This window comes from Arvicanthis niloticus, chromosome 26, assembly GCF_011762505.2.
Source record: "Arvicanthis niloticus isolate mArvNil1 chromosome 26, mArvNil1.pat.X, whole genome shotgun sequence".
Lineage (NCBI taxonomy): Eukaryota > Metazoa > Chordata > Mammalia > Rodentia > Muridae > Arvicanthis > Arvicanthis niloticus.
In genome coordinates this window covers 34240650-34254615 of record NC_133434.1, presented here as the reverse complement: position 1 = coordinate 34254615, position 13966 = coordinate 34240650, and the positions used below count along the sequence as shown (strand labels likewise).

At 52.4% G+C, this 13966-nt stretch overlaps 1 protein-coding gene across 14 annotated transcripts in view; it reads right to left on the bottom strand.

The window, feature by feature from the left end:
* The window catches only part of Lingo1 (leucine rich repeat and Ig domain containing 1), a 180391-nt gene that overhangs the window by 18430 nt on the left and 147995 nt on the right, over positions 1 to 13966 (bottom strand). The gene's annotated exons all lie outside the window — the stretch shown is intronic.

Here is a 13966-nt window from a genome sequence, read left to right as displayed (position 1 = left end):
CTTCAAGTCCCCACCCCCAGCACTGTCTTGATTTCCACAGACCAGCTTCACACATAGTCCAAAGAGTTGCACAAACCTGTTCCAGCGAAACCGATCCTGGATACCTCTCAGCCTCACTGGTACACCACTGCTCGGGACATTCCTGCCTCCTGTCTATGTCCATCCTTATCTCAGGCCTACCTAGAGCCCCTTCCCCGCAGGTGTCGGGGATGCTCCTTGCATCTTACATTCTTCTTCCAACAACCTCAGGAAGAGGCACTACTACTCTCCTAAAATAAAGAGCAGGAACCCCAGACTCGGAAAGGTTACGTGACTTGGCCACGGTCACACAGCTTGTAAACCGTGGAAAGGGAATTTGAATGGCTTTCCAGGGCTGAGTAAACCAGTGGGAGGCAGGCTTGGCAGAGGGACTTACTGGTAGGAGGGGAGGTGGGGCGGCCACACGAGTCCCCTCCCTTCCAGAGCCTAGCGCAGGCGGCTCATGGGTCCCCCGATTCCGTGATCCTTGCACCCCCTTCCCAGTCTCCCCAGCTCCCCCACCCCGGCTGTTTGTGAGTTACCGGTGAGCTCCCGCCCTCCCTCGCCGCCTCCTCCCACAGCCCGACAGGAATAGACGCTCCCTAGCTCCTGCGTAAAGGCTCTGCCAGACCCGATGCGGGGCGGGGGGCGGGGGCGGGGGCTATTCCTGGTGCGGCGACTGACGCAGGCAAGGCGCGGCCACCGCAGATCTCCGCCCCCGACTCACCTGCTCCCTGCCTCAGTGATCTGGTCGGAGAAATGGGGGAGAGTCTATCGCCCCCACCCTCAGTCTCCAGTTGCCAGATGAGGAAGCTGGTGAGCTAGGATGGGATCTTGACCCATCTTCTCTCTGTGTCCTGGGGCGATGGAGGCGACACCACAGTTACCTTGAAGCCTTACTCCTCCATTGTAAGGTAGCCCAAACATAGCTCTTTCTCTATGTCTCCTGAAGAAAGATCTCGCTCAGATTCTCCAACCTTCTCCACCAGATGAAGCAATGGGAAAAGAGGCTTGGGGAGGGTGGGGGCACTACGGCCCGAAGAAGCCTTTGTAGGGGCTCTGCTGGGGCCTGGTCCCCGACCGTATAATTCTGACCCCAAAGGGAGGAGGTTAACACTGGGTCCCCTCCTTAGCCAGATGACTGGTGGGGTGGCCCCTCAACAGTGCTCTCGCGGGCCCCAGGGCCAAGTGTGAAGCATCAGGACGGTCCAGTTTGGGGACTTGGCTAGAAACAGAACTACAGCCAAGGAACTCTCACGCTCCCCGACACCTGCAGGCTTTTGTTGGTCTACCTCCTAGGTGGTAAGTCTTTCTCCTGGTTTCCATTGTGTTTCAAGAACAAATGAAGATCCATCTCTTCTATGCCTGACTCCCTCCCTAGACTTAATGGCCTTAGGCAAGGTCTGCCCCACTGTTGCTCTCTGACCTACCACTAGGGGGCTCCCAAGAGCAAACGGATGCAAAGGAGATCCTGGTCTCCACGGACAACTAGGAAAGTAGGAGCCAATGGCTTCAAGCAACCAGTCTTCTGTAGCCTGAATTCGGGCCGCAGAGCAGGGGCTGGAGTAAGCTTTCCAGGGCAGGTGGATGACAGGACTACCTTCTAAAACACATCAACCAATCTGCAAGGGTTCTAAGCTCTGTTTTTTCCTTCTGCTCATCTCATGAATGGCACGGCCACCGGCTGTGGTGGCTCACATCTGTGATCCCAGCACCGAGGAAACTGAGGCAGTGGAGTGTGGGGGTGGGGCTGCTGCACGTTCCCAAGACAGCTGTCTCAAAATGAAACAAAATAAACGCAGCAAAGAAGGATTGAACTTGTAGATTCTATCATACAAACGAGAGAGCGGACGCTTGGATGGACTGCCGCATTGCCCACGCTATCTTGCTTGAGAGAGGCCAGGCTGGGCTTCCGTTGTGTGTGTTCACTGTGCATGCCCCAGCTATCTTTCCTCTCTCGCCTTTGGGGCTGAGGTTTCAGGAGGCGGGGCCCCAGCAGGAACAGGGATCCCCTGAGGCACAGACTGGAGAGGGTGGCACACACAAGCCTGCCTCCTTGTCTGCTGGTCCTGCCTGCTTGCATCCCGGCAGCTCATAGGGTTTTACGATGATGGTTATTTCTGAAGGCACTTGAAATTAATGACGGCTCTAAAATGGCTGGGACAGCAGAGTCATTGCTGAGACCTCTAATTAGCAAGAAAAACGGAGCTGAGGAGCTAGGAGTCAGTGGAAGCTGGGTGAGCAGCAGTTGCATGGACCAGGGGCTGAAGAGATAGTGCTCACACTCCAGGCCTTTGGAGCTGGGTGCTCAGGTGAACCTCATATTCCCACACGCTAACTATTATTACCTTGCTGTGTGACCTTTAAGAGAACTGCCCCTCTCTGGGCCAAAGTTCCCTCAGTAATATACCAAGGCCTCAGGGCTCTTCAGTCCTGCCTAGCCTATGGGGACATCGGGATAAGGCTCTTGAGTTCCCTAGAGGAAAATTTTAGCCTCCTAGAAAGCTGACTTCCATAATCAGGGGCTTCGTATACCTGGGAGCAGAGCCCCAGACTAGCCCGTGCTCTGCAGCCTTTTATGCTGGTGTTACGGAGTCCATAGCATAATGAGGTCCTAGAGATTCAGGCTGGAGTGAAGTGGATTGGGGCCTGGCAGTTAATCCATAGGTCAGAGTTCTGTGCAGTTGTGAGGCAGAAAAGGGAGTGGGGACCTGAGGGAGCCGGATGAGAAGTCCCCACTTGGAAGTAGCCCTGTGGCCAGGCTTTGAGCCCTTTTGGCCACAGAGTGCTCTTGAGTCCTGCTCACTCAGGACTGAGGTCACAGTGCCATAGCTGGAGCAGAGCAGTCAGCAGCCCTCTGGGGATGCTAAGCACTGGGGGTGGGGGGTAGGGAGCAGGGGGGAGGCTGGGAGGCTCTGAGGCTTTAGCAGAAGTCCTGGCAGGGTTGGGAGGCTGCCTGGCCTGGATGTGGTATCCATGGGGGCTGAAAAGGAAGAACCTTGTCTGAAGTCAATCAGTGAGTATCCTGCTCACTCCAAAGGCCCCAAGAAAAGACCCAATGATGTTTCTAACCCTGAGTTACCTGGAATGGGAGGAGCCAGAGACATGCTCTCTCCATTGGGGATAAAAAGATTAAATTGGGAGGAAAGAAAAAAAATGCAAATCTAAATAGCAATCTGTATAGAGGGGCCACTCTGCAGCTCTTTGGGACCCCGTGCTTGGCAGAACAGCTACTCCTAAGGGCCTGGGCTTGGCAGTCCCCATGGAGACACAAGAAGAAATTTGAGCTAATGCGTGCAAACAGGCAGCACTGTTAGCAAATCCATTCATTAAGCACTCACCTTGAGTTCCGATGTGTGGAGACTTGTCTATTAACTTAGCTCAGAACCTGTTATTATCTGAGGTCAAAGGCAGTGCAGTAGATTCAGAGGCACCCAAGCAGCCTCATGTTCTAGCTCCGATGCTCTCTCTAATTGTTGTGTGACCCTGGACAAGTCACTTCACTTCCCAAGCTTCAGTTGCCTGCTCTTAGGCAGACCTAAAATGACTCCCAGCGACTCCTGACTTACAGTCTCCCAGGGAGACGTCATCCTAACCACCCCCACTCCCCAGTGCAGATGGACCAACTGACTCTCGCTCCCTTCCCTCCTATTGTCTCAGGGATTCACACATGCTAAACAAGCACTCTAATTCTGAGCAACATGTCCACTCCCCAACTCACTTCTGAGGACTAGAATATGACAAACGGACAGGATGTCACTTGGGATACAAGATTGTAAAAACAATGCAGCTTCCATCTTGGATGTTCTTTGTCCATGGTGGCTTGCCTACTCTAAGGGAATCCGCTGTCGTGCCACTAGCAGCTCTGATGAGAAGTCCACTTGGGATGGAGCCATGTTTCCCAAGCAGAGCCCTGAGAAGACCACAGCTCTTTGGATACCTTCACCCAAGAGACCCTGAGGCAGAGATGCCAACTTTACCTCACTTGAATTCCCTTCCTGAATCTATGAGAATCCCTGAGCAATCTATGAGGTCGTATTTATTTGTTGTAAGCCACCGCAGGTGTGGTTTGTTACAGAGCAGTACCTGACTAATAATGTATGCTGTGCCTATTACATGTGTGCCCCCATTCCTGGTGCCCACTACGGGTCAGGGCATGGGTTAATGCAGGCAAAGTGCCTCCTGCCAATAGGGTGAGGAACTACAGAGCAGCTAGGTTGCCCCTGATAAGGTTGAAAAGATGTGCAGTCTGTTATTCAACAGCTCCATGTTGGGTACACATCACAGAGAAACAAGAGGTTCTCCCACAAGGTTTCTGTAAGAGCAAGGGTCAGAAGCCTTGGATGTACCTCTCAAAGGCAGGATGACGGACAGAGAGCAGTGTGATCACACAGTAGAATGACAAATGATGATGCGGACAGACACAAGAGTCACACAAGTCAGCACAGGCAACCCTGCCACGCAGCCTGGAGGAACAAAGCAAGGATGCAAACAAGGACACAGCTTCATATCAATTCCAAAAGCATACCCTATGACCTGAGCCCAGATATCCCCACGTGTAGGAAAGTATGTACACAGGAGGATGGCCGCCACTTTGGGGGACCACCACCTCTCAAAGACAGAAGGGAGTCAGGCCCACCCCACACCTTGTGCTCCAAGTACACCCCATGACTACACCTCTCCAGGCAGCACACCACTCCTGCGTTAACTGTTCAATCAGTAATTCATTTGATCTCTCAACAACCCCACGGTGGGCCATCCTATTACTTGCTCTTATGAAAGAGACGGAGGCGTGGGGTCCCCAGGGAAATAGCCCTGGGCTTTTGAACCCAGTGGGCATCTGGGGCTTGGTTTTTACTCTGTGGTTAATATGGGAAGGGCATGGCCTCTGGCTTGTTTTTGGTTCCGTGGGGGGACTTTCCCTCCTCAATAGTGTAGGCTAAGATGTGGCCACGTTTTGATTAATCAGTCTGTGGTGTGTGTGTAGCCCTCAGGAGCCAAGTTTAGTGCTAGCCCTGAGACTTGTGGGGAGAGTGGACAAAAGAAGGTGGGAATGAGACCATCTGATTCGGGACAGCTGAGTTTCTGTGGGCTCAGTTCGCAGACGAAGACTGAACATTTGTGTCTTGATAGGTCCTGATGTAAGCCTCAGCCACACCCCCAGAGGGGCTGTTGTCATCCCCATTTAGCCAATAGGGAAACAGTATCAGAAAGGACTGGCAACTTCTCCAACCCACACAGCAGACATAAGATTGAGGGGATCGTCTCACTGCACGCTACCCTGGCCTGCGTGTAGATGAGGGCCCAGCTTTGCTGCCCATGGAATAACTCAGTCTAAACCAGGATAGTGTAGGGGGCACGGGAGGAAGAGGGCCTACTGGGAAGGACTTGCTGGCTTGGGATGAAGAGGCAGGTGCTTCAGTGGACTTGCTAGTGACAGGCACTCGGCCACCCATGCATCCGTCTATCCATCCACTTGTTCATCCAGCAAACATTTGTCATAGCTTTCTCTGTACCTCCAGAGCCCATGGTCTAGCAAACAAGACTCAACCCAGTATGATACAGGCTGTGTTTGCACACACACACAAAGCAGGCACTGGGGAGTCAGGGCAGACATTCAGCAGGTAGTCATGGCTGTGCTGAACCAAACAGTGAGAAGAAGACAGCTATGTGTACCGAGGTGGGAGGGTATGTCACATGGACAGCAAGGGTGCAGAGACCCCACCCTAGGATGGGGAAGACCATAGCTGGCCAAGGACACTCAACAGGGTTTGAGGTTGAGCTATGGCCACCTCTCTCAGTCTGCAGGCAGCTGGGTCCCTGGGCTATGGCAGTCCTGTGGGACAGGTTGGGCCCTGCTCCAGAGGGATTTAGAGCAGGGGAGTTCAAACCATAACGGCGCGTGTAATTATGTGCAAAACTGAAGGAGAGCTCCTTAATAATTGATGGTGGGAGAGAGTAAATATCGGCAGAGGCACCCGGCTGCATCGCCCCGTCCCGTCTGGCTGGGGCCCAGGGCAGCCGCCAGGCTGCTAATATGCCTATAAATTATTGAACTTATAAAGAAGAAAGCAGGTGTCATGTCGTACCCATAAACAGCTTGTTAGGTAAGACTAACGAAGGGGCGGTGGGCCCCTTGGCATGGCATCCACTCCCCTATCCTGATCACAGAGGGAGCCAGAAACACACACACACACACACACACACACACACACAGAGAGAGAGAGAGAGAGAGAGAGAGAGAGAGAGAGAGAGAGAGAGAGAGAGAGACCAGTCTACCCCACATCCAGCCTCCCACCATCTGACCTACTGTGGCATCTGGTAGTGCAGGAGGGAGAGAGGAGACCTAAAGACAGATTCATGGGTAAGATCTAGCCAAACTGCAGATGGCAGGCAAATGGGGCCATGCACCTGCCTTAGAGGTTGAGGAGCACAAGAAATTGGGAGGCCTGTGGGGTGCACTTCCTAAGGAAGCCATTGTTGACTATATCACCCTGGCAGATCACCTGCCCTCTCTGAACAGCCTTCCCTTGCAGCTGCCTGGGACAGTCTGCCTTCGCAGGCTACGAGGAAGGTCCTAGGAATGTACATGTATGACATTCCTGGGGCAAAGCAAGCTCTGGGAATGGGTGGCCCTCCCCACCCACCTCCACTGCACAGAGCCTCCTAATTAGATCAGACCTAATGAGGCTTCCCTCTGCCAGGCTGTTTACGCTCCATTAAGGCCCAAGTCCAGGACAGCAGCCGGGGAGGCACAGTGGAGGTGGGGGGAGGAGCTGGGCTGCCAGCACCTGGCCCACCCAAGCACGACTATCCTATCCGCAGGAATCCCATTCCAAGGAATAGGGAGGAAAAGAGGACCCAGGGCCCTGGGGCTACGGCTGCCAGAGTCGGTTTCCAAGAATCTGATAGGTGTCCATGGAATGCTCGGCTCTGTCAGGGGAGGCATCCAAATCCCCAGGTAGCCTCCCGCAAAAAAGGTGCAAGCCTGGCCCACTTCTTGCACTGGCAATCCTTACCAAGTCACGATACCCCCCAAAGGGCATACCCTTTAAGTGATTTCCTTCTTCTGGAGGGAAGAAGGAAATCCTAAAAGCCTTAGCTCACTAGATAAGCCTCGGGCTGGCCTCTTCTCCCAGGGGTGGGGGCTGGGAGGGGTCCTCTTTTGTTTTGTCTTCTGTAGACTCCCGTTGTCCTCAATATAGACCCACACAGAGGGTGAGCTGTCCAAAGCCACATAGCACTGAAGCATCTGGAGCCCGGGCTTCCTGATTCTCCCTCTGTCTGGGATCTCAAGCTTAGCCTTGGTGCAGAAGTGTGGCAAGCTGGAAGCTCTCTTCCCACCTGGCCATCTAGCCCATGCCCAAAGAAGTTGGGATAGGTTGGGGTGCTAGGAGTCAGTGGAATTAGCCATACTGGCATGTCAGAGAACAGATGGAGGAATCCTCAAGGGACAGCAGGCTCTGGGCTTTAAGGGCATGCCTTAAGAGGGGCATCTCTAGTCTGGGACCAGAGGCCATTTGTGAGAGAAGGAAACTATCAGTCTAATTGATATCAACTTATATCAAACCGGATGGAGAGTGAACAGAGACAGGTCAGGGTGGCCACCAGGGGACAGCAAGACAGGTCAGACCTCTGGGCAGTTAGCAGGAGGACCTGAGTTCCTGGATAGTAGGGGCAGGAATGGTCATGGGTCAGAAGAGACCCATCTCTGGAGCAGGCTGAGGCAGAGGTAGTTTGAGGTAGTCTCCAGGTCCTCTCCCATGTTTGTCAAGACAAGATCTTGACGGTGCTAAAGGGAGAAGCTGGAATATGTATGATGTCATGTCACACCCTGGGGACATTGGCCATGTGAATTAGGTGACAGGAGGGAGGTCAGGATCTTCTGGTTTGCAGTCTCCTTGGGGTCTGCTCTGCCTGCATAAGGCATATCCCCCTCCTCTCTTTATCTACCAATCACTGGCATGCTTCTCCATTATGGCCATGTGTGAGAACCCCTCACCCCAGTTCAGGTTCCATATCCCAGGGGTTACAGCTCTGGCCCAGACACAGAAGGCAAAGTTAAGTTTACAGGGAGCTGGCACTGGTTTCTAGCACAGGATGGGGTCTATTTGTCAACAAAGCAATGACGGGCCTGATGACTGGGTGAAACTTCTAGAACATGGCCTTTTCTGGAAAAGCCCTTGTATCGTTTCCCCCTTGCCTGCCTTGTTTGATGTCAGCACTCACAAGACTTCAGTGAGATAGCCTACTCTGATTATTCTGACCCTTGGAACAGGGCCAGCACACCTCACTCTCTGGAGGATGAGCCATTGTGCGCAGAAGGCTAGTATGGGCTGCTCTGTGGGGATCTAGTTTGGGGATGTTTGGGGGATATACCTGTGTCATATTGTACACCTGTGTGCCATGTGTCAGGGTGAAATGCAGTGTTTGTCATTAGAGTCAGGGTAGGTCAGCTGCAGACCTTTCTCCACCTCTTTTTGTTCTTCAAGACCCTTGGGCAAAAGCTCCTAATCTCCTATGCAGGGTTTGGCCTCTGGGCAGAAGAGGGCAGCAACCACAGACAGTGCCCTTGGCCCAGGTCTCTCTGCTTGCTTGTCCCAAGCTCCATGACACGTATGAGGGCATTTGGGTGAGGGAGGATGCCCTGATGTAGGGGTTCTTGGGGCAAACCTAAGCATCTTCTTCCTCTTTCTGCCCCTTCCCCTTCACACATGCCATTTCTGTCACTGAGAAATGAACTTGGCATTTCTGGGGGGAATGGGCCCCAGAGCAGGCTTGAGTACAGGCAGGCTGATCCCTCACCGGGCTCTTTGTTTGTTTATTTGTTTTTTTTTTTTTTTTTTTTTTTTTTGGTTTGCTTGAGACTGATTTTCTCTGTGTAGCCACCCCTGGCTGTGCTGGAACTCACACTGTAGACTAGGCTAGCTTCAAACTCAGAGATCTGTCTGCCTCTGCCTCCTGAGTGTTGGGATTAAAGGTGTGCACCGCCATGCCATGCTTCTAGCTAGGCTCTTACTGGCCACTTTGAAACTGTGGGAAGATGTTGCCCTGCAGAGGGTGGGCGGTATCCACGTCACTAAGAGAGATAAGGTGACTTTGGTGAAACCAGGACCCATAGCAAGCCCTGACCCCGGCAACTCTCATGGAAGTTTGAGTTTGGACAGGGCCTCCCTGGGTGGGATTCTTGTCCTGAGCACGTGGAATGGATCAGATGGCAGCCTGAGATCTCAGACTCCAGGAAGGCTCCCTGTAGTCTCAAATTTAAATATGGGTGTGCACACTGAGGCAGTGTGTTCACACCACCTGCTGAGGTGTGAAACCATCCAGAAATACCTGTGCCTGTTGTGTTGTGGTGGCTCAGCAGGCAAGTGGGGAGATAGGCCTGGTATGCCCTTAGTAAGTTCCAGTAACTCAGACAGCATTGCACCCCACTCCCTGCCCCACACATCCAGACTCCCTTTCTCCTATACACACAATCTAAGAGCAGGCTTGTCCAGGAGCCTCCAATCCTTCTACCCAGTGCAGGGTGGGGAGCTGCCTCAGATGACTCAGGGGGCAGAGGGGCCTAGAGCAAGAGGTCCTGGCTGCAGGCTTGCAACCAGGAAGCTGGGTTCAGAAAGGTCTCCATCACACAGTGAGATGGGTAGGATGGGCTGACATCTCACTCATCCCTCTCCCTAGAGTCAGCCAACCTCACGGCTACTCATTCCACCAGCGGCCAGCTCTCCACACTTCAATTTAGCTGTGGCATTTTCACCTCGGTGAGTTGGCGGTAGAATGGGCTGTCTGTGTGCCTCAGAGCTGGAGATAAACACCAGCTCGTGTTGGAAGCACGGCAAGCAGACAGACATAGCGGGTTCCTCTATGTGTCCTCCTGTCTCCATGCCTGCTGGCCCCAGACAAGTGCATGGCTGCTGCCTCTGAAGACTCTCCACTGTGGGCCTTCCTCTCTCTGCATCTCATGCATCTCACCAGTCTTCCTGGAGAGCTGGCCCCAGACCTACTTTAGAAGAGTTCAAAGACTACTCTTTTTTTTATTAAATTCATCTCTGCATCTTTGTTACAAGATATTTGATTAGGATGTGGCTCAGCCTTTAGTATTCACCTTTAATCAAAAAACAAAGAAGGTAAAGTTAGTTTGTAGAAAGAAGCACCAAAGCACCCACGGTTGAATGTGATGTCTATCTATATCATGTATGAAAGTGAGTGGCAGAAAAAGTGACCAGTCAGAGAAATATCTGACAGAATAAGACACGCCCAACTCTCAGGAGAAGAAAGAGGAAAGAGAAGCTATTTAAGAGAGAGACAGACAGCACAGGAGGAAGAGAGTACAACCCAGGAATACAGGAGAGTTCCTGGAGAGCAGACAGTAGGGTTGAGAGGGAGACTATTCAAAAACTATTCTTTTTTTGTTTTTTGTCTTGTTTTGTTTTGAGACAGGGTTTCTCTGTATAGCCCTGGCTGTCCTGGAACTCACTCTGTAGACCAGGCTGGCCTTGAACTCAGAAATCCGCCTGCCTCTGCCTCCCAAGGGCTGGTTAAAGGCATGCGCCACTACCGCCTGGCTCAAAGACTATTCTTAAGCCAATGTTTGAGTGAACAGGAGACCTTGCTGCTGAGCTCTTCTTGTGGTGGACACTGACCATTCTTACTGGGGCAGGGAGCTGGGAAGTTCAGGGTTATGACATACCAAATGCCCCCTCAGATACACTACTATCTGAGGACCCAGGACAGCCGCAACTCAAATGGGCAGCTACACAGGAAGACCTCAGTTTCCCCATCAACCTATCCTGCCTGCCTCCCACTGCAAGGTGACAGAGGAACATTTGCATGAGCCTGCTGAGGGAGCAAGGGGACAGGGATGCAACTGTAGGCTCTGTCACCTTCCGGACCTATCAACAAAGTAGTGAGTAAGCAAGACTCTGATTATTTCTGTTTGTGCTCTAGTTGGGTGTCCATGAAACATGCCTGGAAAAGACCTCACCCAAACAGACAGCCCCCAGCAGCGTGCAAGGGGACACCCACCTGGGCAAATACACTAGCACACACATGGTCTCACTCCATTTCTGTCCCTCCAAGGAGTCCTACTTCCCAGGATTCTGCTGTCATGGCAACCAAGAGAGTTAAATGGGGGGTAGGGAGTAGAGGTGGAGAAGGAGAAAAGGGTTGAGGTACCCAGTTGTGGTCTAGAACAAAGCTGGAGGCTTTAGCTCCTCTCTCTCTTCTATATTCAGGTCCAGGGATAGTCAGCTCAGAGGCCACCAGCCCATGTCACTGCCAGAAAGCCCCGATGTCTCCTTGATAAAGGTCAGTAGAGGAGCAAGCCCCTCCTCTGAACTCCAGAGGCTGCTTTGTCCACTGGAGTTTCGTGGTTAAGCATGGGCAGCAGATGGCCAGGGAAGGGTGGGCTTTTCTACCTGAGGCCAGAGGGACCCTGTGACCCTGGGGGCACTGCTAGGTCTTTATTCTGTGCTCTCAAGTAATATTTCATACTTTCCACAGCTCCAGGAATCCTGTGCTGGCACTCTTATGACATAGATGAGGAACGGGAGGCCTAGGGAGGCAGGGAAGTCACTCAAGCCCACCGAGAGGTGAGTGGCAGTCAGGGTGCTCATCTCTTAAAGAAAGCAGGGACCAGCACCCATGTGGGCTAACCACCTGTGTTATTGACATGGAGCTGGGAGTCCAGTCTCCCCAGTGGCATTAGTGGGTGTCCAGAGGTGAACAGGGTAAGGAGTGCCAAGTGAGAATACCAACCCCCAAGCACTTGATCCAGGGCTTGCCTGTGCCAGATCTGGCCAGATGGCACCAGGATTCAAAGCTCAGGGCACTCAGGTTTGTTTGTGGAAGCATGGGCCAGAGCAGGGGTAACCCTGCTTATAGGAGGATCTGACAGGAGGCAGAGAGTGACCAGAGCTCTGAGAAGGAGAGGCATCTAAAGGTGAGAGGGATAGGACCCAACCTGCAGACTAGAACACGGGCTTCTGAAGAAGTGAGAAGAGCAAGTACAGAGGAGAAAGGATGGGGAAGCCATGTTTGAACAAGGCCCATGGAGGGACCGCAATAGTCCTGAGTGGGTCTAGGGGCTGAGTAAGCCTGACCGTTCTCCACAGGACCTCCCTCCAGGTGGGGTCGGGTGACTCACTCATAAGTATAATGACAATGCCAGCAATGACTTGTGTCTTCCTCCGCTAATGTTACCTTTGAGCCCAGGTCCCACAGGGCAAGCACACTGGTGGCTGGTGGATCCCAGAAGCTTCTGGGAAAATGGCAGTCTTGCTGAATGCTGTTCCAGGTGGCCCAGGAAAGGCTCTGTGTACACCTTGCACTCCACACTGCCCCGCCCCGTGCCCTTCACTTTTCTCTTCCCTCCCCCACCCCACTTTCCTGTCTCTCTATCATTGTTCCTGTGTTTTCAGCCCTCAGCACTTTTCCTAAAAGAGAACAGCTGGGCTTCTGGAGTCACAGAGGAAATATTTTTTTGACTACTTTGCAGATTCCCCTCGTCTATGAAAACTGATGCCACTATTGCAGATGGATTGACAGACAGACGGGAAGATATCTATTTCCCTGCCTCCCTCTCCTGGGGTTCTGTTCTGGGGAGGGAATGGAGATAGAGGGGGAAGGGCTTGGTATTGGGTCCCTCAGTACATCATCAAGCCCATTTTACAGATGAGGAGGCTGAGCCCCGAGATCACTTAGTTACAGTAGCCATTGAGTTTACATTAGCCAGCATTTGAGGAGTGCTTACTGTGTGCCAGGCACAGTGGCTGATGGGAACACGCAATGGTTCTGAGTCAGACACATTGTTGGTGACACTCTGCAGGGAGGAAAACAAGGCTCAATTGTGCATATGGCTATTCTGAAAGATGTCCTTCCCTCCTTGAGATTTCACACCACGGCCCATGTGGGGCTGGGCCACATTCCCATACGGACTGATGGCTGTACCATGACTGACCAGATCCTCACTCGGATGACCAGAGGGTGGTCATGCACTGAAGGCCAAGCCTGTCTCAGCCTCTGTCACCCCATTCAGCTTTCAGTGACCTTACTGTGAAAAGAGGAGTCAGGGTACATTGAGTCTTAGGGAGCAAGTAAAGTGGGCTTGAGCCAAGAATACCATGTTGGCTTGCCTACGTCCCTCCCCAAGGGTCACCTCTTAACCTAATTCTGCAGGATTGGTGATCTAAGGCAGGGCCCCACTCCCCTGAACTCCTAATGTGCTTCCAATTCCTGTGCTAAACAGAGGATCTGAGGAGGACAGCAAAGACCAGGCCTAGGACTTAAACCTGTTTTCACTACTAATGTCCCCAGGATCCTGCACAGCTTCTGGATCCCCACAGAGATGCAGGCTCTCTCCTCTGCATTCACTATAGGCCTCTGTGCTCTGTGTGTGTGTGCATGTGCGTGCAATGTGCATGTGCAATCAGACGTCAGCCTCAGGCATTATTCCTTAGGTATTGTTTACCTTGTATTTTGAGACAGGGTTTCTCATTGGTCCCTGGGTCAACTAGCATGGCTGACCAGTGAGCCCAGAGATCTGCCTGTCTCTGCCTCTCTTACTTTGAGAACGTGGATGTATATTCACGACAGATTTTGTAACATGAGTTCTAGGGATGGGGCTCAGGTCCTTGCAAGCACTTTGCAGATCACCCACCTCGTGGTAGACCTTGACTTGCACAACCCAAGTTCAAAGTGGCTTGATGATCGAGAACTCACCTAGCATAGGTAAGGCCCTGAGTTCAATCCCCTGCACTGGAAGAAAAAAAAAAAAACCATACACACACAGGTCAGGGAAGTGCCTTCGAGACACATCTGAGGAGTTCCCTTCACTTGGGGGGGGCTATGGGAGTCAGAGGGACAGAAGTCTGAATTTTCTGAAGACTCAGAACCCTCTTGGATGCCCAGTGTCTAAGTGCTTTAACCACACAGTGGGAATGCCTTT